The sequence below is a fragment of the Anabrus simplex genome, chromosome 7 (assembly GCF_040414725.1).
Source record: "Anabrus simplex isolate iqAnaSimp1 chromosome 7, ASM4041472v1, whole genome shotgun sequence".
Lineage (NCBI taxonomy): Eukaryota > Metazoa > Arthropoda > Insecta > Orthoptera > Tettigoniidae > Anabrus > Anabrus simplex.
The window spans coordinates 269,988,089-270,001,163 of record NC_090271.1 but is presented as its reverse complement, the minus strand read 5'-3'; the positions used below and the strand labels follow the sequence as shown (position 1 = coordinate 270,001,163).

The window sequence follows — 13,075 nt, the reverse complement described above, 5'->3', positions numbered from 1 at the left end:
AGCTGCCATATAAGAAAGGCGTATGGCTTTTAGTGCCGCGATGTATCCGCGCACTTCGGCTCGCAAGGTGCAGGTCTTTTGAGTTGACTTCCATAGGCGACCTGCGTGTCCTGATGAGGATGAAATGATAATGAAGACGACACAGACACCCAGTCCCCGTGCCAGGGGAATTAACCAATTATGGTTAAAATTCCCGACGCTGCCGGGGATCAAGCCCGGGACCCCTGTGGCCAATGGCCAGCACGCTAATCATTGAGCCATAGAGCCGGATAAAGCTGCCATATGAGCTAGTAACAATGTATCATAAGAAGCAGGGACTGTTCTTCCTCTGAGCCTTCTCTCAAAGTGTTCGAAAAATACATCAATTACTACATGCAGTATGTTTGACTTGAAATAGAATTGAATTACAAGGATATACTTATTTTTCGTTTTGTTGTAGAATTTTGGTAACTCAACAAATCTTGCGAATGGTAAGAATTGGTGGGCGGGGTGCGGTGGGTGGTCTAGTAGTTCCTGGTGGTTTCAAGTAGCCGTTTAGTGGGTAATTCTATTCCACTGCTGGCAACACTTTACATCATGCTTCTACCGTCGGAGCCACTCGCCGCGATTAGTGCATCATTCAAATTATGGGTCATCTACAGTGAGCTTCTCTCATTGGTTGGCCGGCTGGCGGGTCCAGCTTATCTGCCTCCCGTTGACTCATCACTTACCGTTACACAGTGCAGCGACAGCACGGGATTGACGGCACTTCACAGTTCAGGTCCGTGCTTAGAACGTGTATTGATCTGTCGCTCCGACTGTTCTCGAGTGTGTATGTATAATTCTCATAATGCTTCAACATGTCGGTTCAAATCCCCGTCAGGAAGTCGTAAAATTTAAAAAACGAGATTTCCACTTCCGGACGAGCTCACAGCCCTGGGGTTCACTCACCCTACGCCAAAAATGAGTACCAGGTTAATTCCTGGGGGCAAAGGCGGACGGGCAGACGGGCGGAGAGCTAACTACTCTACCCCATCAAGTTCCGAGGTTACGGATAGTGGAAGCCTTTGTCTTCCACCCCTCCAAGGGCTTTCATAGCCTGTACGGAGATGACTTTGCTTTTTGCATCCACATGTGTGCACAGTAGAGGAAAGGGTATTTATATACGATAATTTTGTGAAAACAGAAAGCCTCCGTGGCTCAGGCGGCAGCTCGCCAGCCTCTCACCGCTGGATACCGTGGTTCAAATCCCGGTCACCCCATGTGAGATTTATGCTGGACAAAGCGGAGGCGGGACAGGTTTTTCTACGGGTAATCCGGTTTTCTCTGTTATCTTTCATTCCAGCAACACTCTCCAATATCATTTAATTTCATCTGTCAGTCATTAATCAATGCCCCAGATGAGTGCGACAGACCTCGGCAGCTGGCACAATTCCTATCCTCGCCACAAGTTGGGGGCTTCATTCATCGCATCCCTGACCCGGTCATATACTGGAAAACAGGTTGTAGGTTTTAAATTATGTGAAAACGGAGTCCTGCAGGGAAATCGTTAAGCGATTTGTAACACAATTTCCAGGTGTACGCCCTCCACATAGAGAGAGTTTGCGGAAACTCGTAAATAAATTTAGAGGAACTGCTTCTTTGATCGATGAGAAGCCAAGTGTAAAAGACGTGTACTTAACTAGGAAGAAGTAAACGAAATCGCAGAAATATTAGAACAAACGCCTACAAGATCCCTAAGACGACTTGGACAAGAAGTTGCGGTATTTTCTTATTTCATAAATACTAATTTTCTTAAATCTTCATCATCAAGATCATTTAACAGTTCCAGTTTCCCGGGTACTGTTGGCGAGCGTCTTCCATTCTCTGTAATTGAGATACGTTCTGTTGTTAATGACGTCCTCCAGTGTCCTTCCTCGATCTGCAATGTCCATCTTTACGATGTCCATCCAGTGGGTTCTTGGTCTTCCCACCATCCGATTCCCTGCCACATTGCGCTCCATGTTAACGTATGCTGTCCTTGTTGGGTCCACCCTCGTTACATGAACAAACCACCTCAGTCTGGATATGCTAATCCGATCTAACAATGATGTAACAATCCCAGCTTCCCTCCTAACCACATCATTCCTGAACTTATACAGTTTGGTTTTTTGAATTGTGGACCTAAGGAACTTCATCTCAGGTGCCTGCAACCTTGATGAGTCTTTCTTAGTGAGGGTGCAGGTTTCGATACCATAGATTAAGAGTGGCATGAAGTACTGATTGAGCATCACCAACTTTGATTTTGTTGGTACTTAGGGATCCCAGAGTAGTGCTCGTACTTGCTGGTAAAAGTGAGAGCACTTCTGAACTCTATTTGCCACCTTCTTTTAGCCAGTGTGTCTGGAGATGTTACACTGCCGAGGTATGTAAAGCTTTCCACACTTTCTAGTGGATCGTTTCCTAGCATGATGTTCGCTGGTCGTTCCTCTCTGTTTATTGTCATCACTACTGTTTTGAGTTCATTTATCTTGAGACTGAACTCCTGGAACGTAAATTTCGATTCATTGAGTGTCGACTGTACTTGTTCTTCAGTTTCTCCCCAGATCATAACATCATCAGCAAAGGCCATTGCATTTAGTTCAACAGAGGTTTTCTTGATGATCTTCATTATGTCATCCATGATGGTGATAAACAATAATAGGGATAGTGCACTGCCTTGCTGGATTCCACTTTCGGTCTTGAACCAAGATAGAATGTCCGTCACCCAATCGCACACAGCCGGTACAATTCTCATACAGCATCTGAACTTTCCTCACCAGTCCCTCCGGCACATTCCTTTTTTTTTAGGCATTCCCATATCTTCTCTCTTGCAATGCTGTCATATGCCTTCTGAATGTGAAGGAAAACCATAAAGAGACGTTTGACTTTTTCCCAATATTTTTCCATTAGCACACGGACGCTGCAATCTTATTTTCTTAATTTTAATTGTTATCTCATATCAAGCACGGTTATAGTGAGCGAAGTGGTGTCCCTGTTGCTATGCCGCGAACGGGGAGTGAGGAGTCAACGAGAGGCAGATAATCTGAACGCGCCTGCCGGCAAAACGATGAGAGAAACTCACTGTAGTTGTAGCGAAGGGGCACCGTAATCTAGCAATGAAAATTTAGCTTGAAAATTCCTCGTTGTTCATCCACTTTATGATTCTAGTCTTCGCGTCTATAAACGCCTTCTGAGAGAAATGCTATGAGTAAATTCATACATAGCTTTCAAGATTGCAACGCACAATTGAACAATATATTGCCTGTAAAGGGATAGTGAACCGAAAGCTAAGACGATTTCTCGAATAGAAATATATGAAATCACCTCACAACGCTGCGAGTCCCAATCGATACAGCAAATAAACAGCGATTTCTTCCCAGGACAGCGGGTAGTCTTTCCAGTACAAATAGCCAACAAACAATAACTATAAAGAACATGAAAAATAAATCTCGCGACTGTGAAGTGTTTCTGTAATGCGGATGTGATAGTAGTAAGGGATGTTTACTTTCCACACCTACACATTATTATGCTCGTAGATAAGAACTCCACTTATATAAATTATGGTGAGAATGACTTCCTTTGTAGAGTTGTGATGAATATGTCGTGTAGGTCTAATGTAGCACTGAAATGAAGTGATCTGGCGCGTAACCCGACAAATGACGAGTATAGATTTTTGTTAATGATTAACAAATACATTGCATTTGGGAGACATGCCAAACATAAAGGCAGGTCCAAGATGGATGACAATAGGAGGAGGGAAAGTTCCGAATGTGGAGAGCTTTTTATACCTAGGAGAATGGATAGAAACTGGGCTGACAGAAAAAGAAGCAATCGGAGCTCGAATAAAAAACTGAATTTATCATATAAACTAACTATGTCCGTCTATAAATATTTCTATTAATACAAAATTGTGACATTACCAGACAGTGATCCACCCTGAAGCCTTATACGCTGCAGAAACTCTTAACCTAGTAAGAAGAGGAGTTTTTAAGAGATTAGAAATGATGGAACGAAATGTTCTCAGGAAGATATTGAGACCGCGAAGAACAAAGACGGTCAATTTGGAAGACGAGTGAACAAAGAAGTGTAGACATCATACGGAAAACAAGGAGCGTGATCTTCGGACACATCCTGAGAGTGGACCAGAGGAGGTTAACACTGAAAATAATTCATTTTCTTGCGAACAAAAGAACCAAATAGCTCTCGATTCTAGAGTTACAAAGGATTTAGAAGAAATGGGAATACAGAAACCAGAGATATACAAGAGAGTGATTTTTAAATAGAAAATCAGACTTGCATAGATTTTCAGGACAGAATTAGGCCCAGAAAAAAGTCATAATGGACAGAAGACCGCAGAAGGTTGCAAAGTACGTAAATGAAAGAATACTGGACAAGGAGAAAGACAAGAAAAGGAAACGAAGCTGATAAGAATTAACGTGGTCCTCATATGCCCGAAACGAAAAGAAGAAGAAGATATATCTTGATGGCAATGTTTACTTACAGTAGTATGACAACGAAGTAAAATTAAAACATATATTAAAACAACGACAACAATTCCATAAAAACAAATATTATAAGCAATATCGAAACAAGGAATTTCATTACAGCAAAGGAGAATATACAGGAAGTAGAGTGAGTTTCATTCATCGGTCGGCCGGTGAGCGCTCAGGGTCTGCCTGCCTCTCATTAACTCATCACTCCCCGCTACGCGGCATTGTAAGAAGAACGGCACTTCCCTCACTTTGTCCTAGCATGACTTGGCATAAAAATTAAAAATAAGCACGTACTTCATGACATGTTGGATATACTGTATTCTACTCCCATATTCACAAATGTTTGGCATCGTGTTAGGAAACTCCGATTCACACGCATTAGTTCGTATTCTGGAAATGAGGCAATTTCTCTCATGCTGAGCTCTTCGAAGCCCTGGTTACTTGTGCAAATCGTCGTAGGAATGTGCCCGGTGAATATTCTATTTTATCTGAGATTTCGTTTACTTTCTCTTCATTAAACACACTTTTTTCATCCTTCTCTTTTTATCTAGTAAAGAACCCGTTCCTCTCAATCTGTTTACGAGTTTCCGCACGGTACACTTAGCAGTTATGTTATAAATCGTGTAACAGTTTCCCTTCAAGACTCCGTTTCAACATAACTATAACACACAAATACCCTTTCCTGTACTGTGTACGCATTTGGGGGCATTATGAGAATTATGTACCGAACTAACACTTCGTCACTAGAGAACATTAGGAGCGACAGATAGACATTTTAAACGAACTTTCTATGCGCGGAGCACAACTAATAATGTTATTTTCTTTACGTTCTACTAACTACTTTTACGGTTTTCAGAGACGCCGAGGTACCGGAATTTAGTCCCGCAGGAGTTCTATTTCGTGCCAGTAAATCTACGAACACGAGGTTGACGTATTTGAGTATCGGACTGAGCCAGGATCAAACCTGCGAAGTTAGGGTCTGAAGGCCAGCGCCTTAACCGTCTGAGCCACTCAGCCCGGTGGAGCACAACTCAAAAAAAGTGAGCGAATTCTTGCTTGATATGAATCTTACCAGAATAAAATTTTGGAAACCTCCCTGTTGCGCATTACTCATTTCCCTTGTCCTCTATAATTATGCAGCGGCAGCCTGGCAGAGGCAGTAAAGGGTTCGCTCGGAAGGACGTGGGTTCGATTCCCCGTCAAGACGAAAAATGTAATGAACGAGATTTCCACTTCCGGAAGGGGCATATGATCCTGAGGTTCACTCGGCATAAACCAAAAAATCAGTACCAGGTTTCGCAGACGCCGATGTGCCAGAATTTCATGCCATGGGAGTTCTTTTATGTGCCGGTAAATCTACGAACACGAGGCTGAAGTATTTTAGCATCTTCAAATACCACCGGACTGAACCAGGATCGAACCTTCCAGAAGGTTACGTGCCAGATGCGACCGTGCCGGATGCGACCCATCAATCACTTACAATTGATCTGCATTAAGGGCTGTCACCAAGTGGCAGATTGCTTCTCAGTAGCTAACTTGGTTTTTTCTAAAATAAAGGTCTCACACCGTTGTTAGCAGGTTCGAGTGCCGTTGGTCGAAAGAAAAATATGATAATGTTGCTGGCTTTACGTCCCAGTAATTACTTTTATGGTTTAAGGAGACGCCGAGGTGCCGGAGTTTAGTCCCGCGGGACTTATTTTACGAGCCAGTAAATCCACCGACACAAAGCTGACGTATTTGAGCGCCTTCAAATACCACCAGACTGAGCCAGGATGGAACCTGCCAAGTTGGAGTCGGAAGACCAGCATCTCAACCGTCTGAGCCGTCGAGCCACTTAGCCCGGATGAAAAAAAAATCACCATGAGAATGTAGGCCGGCAGGGTAGGAAAGTTGGTGTACACAATTTTTAATCACTAGATTGCGTACCAAAAGCCTGGGTTCAAATCTAAACTTCTTCGCAGTGCTCAAATGAAGTGAGGCAATATGATGCTGTTGATGGTGATTCGGCCGTCGGATAGGGACGTAAAGCATTGAGCAGACCCCTTGGTATTATTCGAGAGGAGTAGGTACGTGCCGACACTGGGTTTCATCTTTCCCTACCTCATTACCATAATCTCACAATCAACTTGGTAAGTTTTCATTATGATGGTAGGCCCACTTGCCTACTGCCAGTCAGTGGAGTTGGGCAGTTTGATGATAATTGCAGGCACTCACTCTCTACCTGTCTTTTTACATCATCAGAAAGACTGTCTTTGTGGTTTTGCCAACTGAAATCATCATAGGTCATTACAATGAAGTCAATAGAAATGTCGCAGTTACAAGCAATGCTATCATAATTATGAAATACTCGATAAAATAGAAAACCGCCCATTTTCTCATTCTTAACAGTACTATGCTGCCGATCTAACAGTCCAAAGTTCCCGACCTGGAATGACCAGGCCGCAGACAGCCGTGAACAATCCTCTGCCATTATTCCTTTAAGTGTGCACACTGCTCATTCCAATCAGTGCCACAGAGAAGGAATCAAATGCGTGGAGTACTATGATAAACCAGTATGTTACGTACCAGTAGTACCAGAAAATCGATGAACCAGAGGAAAGTCATGCTAAAGAAGAAAGTTATCTAACTCCACATTCCCCTGTGGAGGGGGGCGGTAGAATTACACCCACGGTATTCCCTGCGTGTCGTAAGGGGCTCTCAACTTGGGAGCGTGGGTTAGTGAACACGGGGCACTGAGTTGAGTCCTAGCACTGCTTCCACTTACTTGTGCCAGGCTCCTCATTTTCATCTATCCTATCCGACTTTCCTTGGTCAAATCTTGTTCTATTCCAACCCCGACTGGATTAGAACTTTCTAGGCCTAGAGAGTCGTTCGCTTTCACGCCCTTCGTGGCTCTTGTCTTTCTTTCGCTGATATCTTCCTTTTTCGCAGTGTCGGATTCCTTCCATTTTTCTCCCTGATTAGTGTGAAATAAAGGATGGTCACCTAGTTGCACTTCCTCTTAAAACAATAATCACCACCACCACCACCACCACATTAACACGTAGCATTTCTCATCTAATGGTTGGTGTCCAGAAAAGCATCCAGCCGTAAAAGAATGCCAAATCTGCTACACACCCTGACCCCCTGTAAGAACCGGATAGAGTGGGGAGTAATAGAAACGAGCCCAGTGGCATCACTGCTCGCTTCTCACCAAGGCAGTCCGGGTTTGTTTCCGGCCAATATTTGTGGGATTTACGAAATGAAATACCACGCCCATTTTCCTGGAGATGAAAAATGAGAAACCACGAGAAATAATTTTCGAGGATGGCCGACGGGGTATTCGAACCCAGCAGCCTACCGAAGTAGCTGTAACTAGTCGTCCGGCAACGCACTGACCTAACCTGCTTGGTACCTTCTCCCAGACATGGAGGCGCAGCTCCATATATGGAGATATTTTAGGAAAATACCATTTATTTGCTAATGGCTTTACGTCTCACCGTCACAGATAGGTCTTATGGCGACGATGGGATAGGAAAGGCCTAGGAGTTGGAGGGAAGCGGCCGTGGCCTTAATTAAGGTACAGCCCCAGCATTTGCCTGGTGTGAAAATGGGAAACCACGGAAAACCATCTTCAGGGCTGCTGACAGTGGGATTCGAACCCACTATCTCCCGGATGCAAGCTCACAGCCGCGCGCCTCTAACCGCATGGCCAACTCGCCCGGTGGGAAAAGACGTAAACGCATCACCATATTTCGTGTTGCAAAACGAGTTTCCCCCAGAAGTGTTATGTAAAGCAGGGGCAGTAGCTGCTTATAAGACTTTTAGAAATTGCATTGCACTTCGTTTAGCTTACCTTACCTTGGGTGACGACACAACTTATCAAATGACAATTTGCTTGTCAACGCCGGTCGCATCCTGTCAACGCCGGTCGCATCCGGCACGGTTACAGATTATGCGGTCGCTAGTGGCACGGGTCGCATGCGGCACGGTCTCATCTGGCACGCCACCTGCCAGAAGGCCAGCGACTCAACCGTCTGAGCCACTCAGCTCGGCGAAGGTGAGTTGTAGGCCTATTTCAATAGTAAGTTAAATTCAGTCTGGTAATACCGTATATTAAATGCGAGAAACGAACAATATCATGCACTAAGTTATTTTCCTTTTTTTTTTTTTTTTTTTTGCTGGTTGTTTTACATCGCTCCGACACAGATAGGTCTTACGGCGACGATGGGATAGGAAAGGGCTAGGAGTGGGAAGGAAGCGGCCGTGGCTTTAATTAGGTACAGCCCCAGCATTTGCCTGGTGTGAAAATGGAAAACCACGGAAAACCATTTTCAGGGCTGCCGACAGTGGGGTTCGATCCTACTATCTTCCGAATACAGGACACTGGCCGCACTTAAGCGACTACAGCTATCCAGCTCGGTTTTTCCCTTTTTGAACTACTATCTACATACATTTTCATTATAGACTGTTATGCCCTTCACCGTTCAGTCTGCAAGCCTTTGTGAATTTCCTAAACGCCGCCACAATCCTCCGTTTGTAACTAGTTCTCTGGCCTCATTTAGTTCTATACTTCTTATCATGAAATCGTTAGAAACTGAGTGTAAACAGCGTCGCCTTAATCTCTTTCTACTCCTCTTACCCTCCATAACAAAGTCCATTATTCTCCTGAGTAACCTATCCTCCTACATTTGCCTCACACAACCCCCACCACCGGAGCCGGTTTATGTGTACAGCTTCATCCATCGAGTTCATTACTAACTTAACGTTTATCTCATCAATCCTCGTATCCCCCTGCCACTGTTCCCACCTATTTGTACCAGCAATGGTTCCCGTTACTTTCATGTCTGTTCATTCTAACTCCCGTAAAGCTAATACAGTTTCGTCCGGTAGCTGACGTCGTTCTTAAAGAATACTTTTGACCGCAGGTGCGAGATAACTTCATTAGCTTTACTGCACCTTGATTCAATCTCAATTTCAATACTACCATTCTGATGGTGCCGGGCTGAGTGGCTCAGACGGTTGAGGCGCTGGCCTTCTGATCCCAACTTGGCAGGTTCGATCCTGACTCAGTCCGGTGGTATTTGAAGGTGCTCAAATACGTCAGCCTCGTGTCGGTAGATTTACTGGCACGTAAAATATCTGCTGCGGGACAAAATTCCGGCACTTCGACGTCTCCGAAAATCGAAAAAGTAGTTAGTGGGACGTAAAACAAATAACATTATTACTACCATTCTGAGAGAACACACATCCTAGACATTTGCAATTATTTACCTGTTTCTCTTTGCATCCCCAATCTGACATGCGGTTCTGTTGGATTTCTTACTTATTGGTTCATTTTCATACCATACTCATAGCACCTCTTTTCATGTTGCATGGTACAATCTGTCATAAGACCAAGTCGTCAGCGTACGCCAGACTGACTACTACTATATAGACTATTCACAAGAAATATTTGACATTTCATAAAGTTTCCCTTAGTAAGAAATAAATAATGAGTTACTAATAAAAACAAATAACGAAATTTGACTTCAGTTCAGATTGACTGCGCTTGTGGTCGTGGTGGTGGTGGTGGTGATTGTTTTAAGAGGAAGTAATTCAGATTGAGGTAATAGGAAAAGTATATAAATTAAATTTTGAAAAATAAATAATGAACGAAACTGACTTTTACCTTGCATATACTGCGATATTACTCATTTTGTTTGGACGATTTTTATTCCACAAGCCTTGAATATTGTGTATTATATTGATTTTATCGAAGCCTTCGCAACAGGCGATCTTGTTGTCCCTCCTTCCACTGCGATGAGTGGGATATAGGACATCTGCCTATCAAACCAGCCACAGTAGAACAGTCTGGCCACGGTTGTGGTCGCAGCCACCTATGGTTCAGTTTGACAGACCTGACCTGCATACATGGTAGTTGTCTATACGAGAACTAAGACTCGAATGTGTAGACATGTTTGTATGCAATACTTAGAGGTGTACACGGGCAATTGGTAGGCTACAAAGAATTCGAAAATGGCTTACGCAGGCACCTTATGTTATGCCATCATGTCGTGTGAGCATCGTTTCTTCCGTCTTGTGACTCTGTGGAATGAAGAAAAGCTCTTTTCATATATGGAAGGGGTGATACTATAACAGAAGAGATACTGGTAATACTCTTGTTGTATGTTTTCACGTGAGACGTAAAAAAGAGATCTTGATCACTAGTGATATAATTGTGTTAAAACGAGAGATAGTAACCAAGTCTCTTACTAGTAGCAGGAGTACGTATATACTGTACATTAAAAACTACTCATGACGGACTCTATAATCTGGAAACCTATAAAATATTTATTTAATCCGTTTACACTCCATGGTTGTTTTTTCCCTTGACGCAGCGATGGATCCCACCTCTACCTCCCCAAGGACAGAGATGTGTAGTCTTAATTCATAATATTGGTTATGTGTTTATGTGTTTTCCGCAATGAAGATCTTTCATTACATTAACACCTAGGTACTTACAGCGATCCCCATAAGGAGCTATCACACCAATCAACGCAGTCATTTAAACCGGAAGAACTTTTCCTATTAGTGAAATTCACACCCTGACATTTGACCCGTTTTATCATCATACCATTGTCGCTATCCATCTCATAGCATTGTCGATATCTTGCTGCAGTCGCTCACATTTTGTAACTTATTTATTACTCTATACAGTATAACATCATCCTTGAAAAGCCATATCTCTGATTCCAGTGCTTTACTTATATATACAGGGTGTTAGGTGTATACGTGCAGATATTAAGCTAGTCGGCAAAGAAAAAGACATCTCACAATATATGCTATGTAGTTTTTATCTTGTCCTATTAGTTTGCCCATAACTGAGCCAAATATTTCAGGACCTAATGTGTTTTGAACGGCCGTAGCAGGATATGCCGGTTACGGCATTCTGTCCACGCGTGGCGGAAGTACAGTAGCAGAGTCTAGGGCTTGTTGAACCTGTTTCTTATCGCAGGCCAACACATGTTGTTGTGCACTTCCCCTAAAGGCTTGGCAAGTAACAGAGGATGACTCACGTGCCAGGCCACTTCCTGTACTCGAAAACCGGTCTAGGGTACTCTGTGTGAAATGTACACAGGATCCTTACAGTGACCTCGAAGATACGCACCAGCACATACGTGCGAATAAAGTATTGTGTAGTTGTGTGTGATTTATAAGACGTCAATGGCATTACTCAGTGATCCAAGCTGACAAAATGAAAGGAAATAGTTAATAAGTAAATGAAAAATGAGCGCAACATTTCTGTGCTGTTATTGCGACAGTCTACGATGAATTTCTGACAATAGACAATGCGAGTTGTCTATGCTTATTCATAAACTTTTCAGGTCAATGAAAGGACGGTGGACACTGAAAGAAAAGGCTGTAAGTATTCAGTCATATTGTTATTAATGAGACAGATTTCAAAAACCGTAGTTGCAACCATGCGTGAACATTGCTCGAAGTAAAAATAGCTACTGTGGATTTCTTTTGCTAGATGCTTTACGTCGCACCGACACAAATAGGTCTTATGGCTACGATGGGACAGGAAAGGGCTAGGAGTGGGAAGGAAGCGGCTGTGGCTTAATTAAGGTACAGCCCCAGCAATTGCCTGATGTGAAAATCGGAAACCACGGAAAATCATCTTCAGGGCCGCCGACAGTGGGGTTCGAACCTGCTATCTCCCGAATACTAGATACTGGCCGCAGTTAAGCGACTGCAGCTATCGAGCTCGGTCTACTTTGGAATTGCCGCCGGGCATTTCTAATAGAAGGCTTATTCTTCTTTTTCCTAATCTGTTTACCTTCCAGGGTTGGTTTTCCCTCGGACTCAGCGAGGGATCCCACCTCTACCGCCTCAAGGGCAGTGTCCTGGAGCGTGAGACATTGGGTCGGGGGATACAACTGGGTAGAATGACCAGTACCTCGCCCAGGTGGCCTCACCTTCTATGCTGAACAGGGGTCTTGTGTAGGCATTGCGGGGGAATGGGGAGATTGGAAGGGATAGACAAGGAAGAGGGAAGGAAGCGGCCGTGGCCTTAAGTTAGGTACCATCCCGGCATTTGCCTGGAGAAGTGCGAAACTACGGGAAACCACTTTCAGGATGGCTGAGGTGGGAATCGAACCACCTCTACACATTGGACCTCCCGAGGCTTAGTGGACCCCGTTCCAGCCCTCGTACCACTTTTCAAATTTCATGGCGGAGCTGGGAATGGAACACGGGCCACCGGGGGTTGGCAGCTAATCACACTAACCACTATACCACAGAGGTGGACAGAAGGCTAATTACTGGACAGTAAGGGCCAATAGGTAATGTAACGGACCCGTTTAATTAAAACGTCCGTAATAATAATGTTACTACTACTACTACTACTACTACTAATATCTTTACGTTCCACTAATTTTCACGCTTTTCGAAGACGCTGAAGTGCCAGAATTTTGTAAAGCAGTACTTTTTTAAATGCAAGTAAATCCACAGACACGAGACTGGCGTATTTCAGCACCTTCAAATACCACCGAACGGAGCCGCCATCGAACCTGCCAAGGTGGGATCAGAAGACCAGCCCTCTATCGTCCGAGCTACGC

General features: G+C 43.9%; 1 protein-coding gene across 1 annotated transcript in view; it reads right to left on the bottom strand.

Moving 5' to 3' along the window:
- Positions 1–13,075, bottom strand: part of LOC136877810 (protein CEPU-1) — a 780,334-nt gene that overhangs the window by 297,755 nt on the left and 469,504 nt on the right. The gene's annotated exons all lie outside the window — the stretch shown is intronic.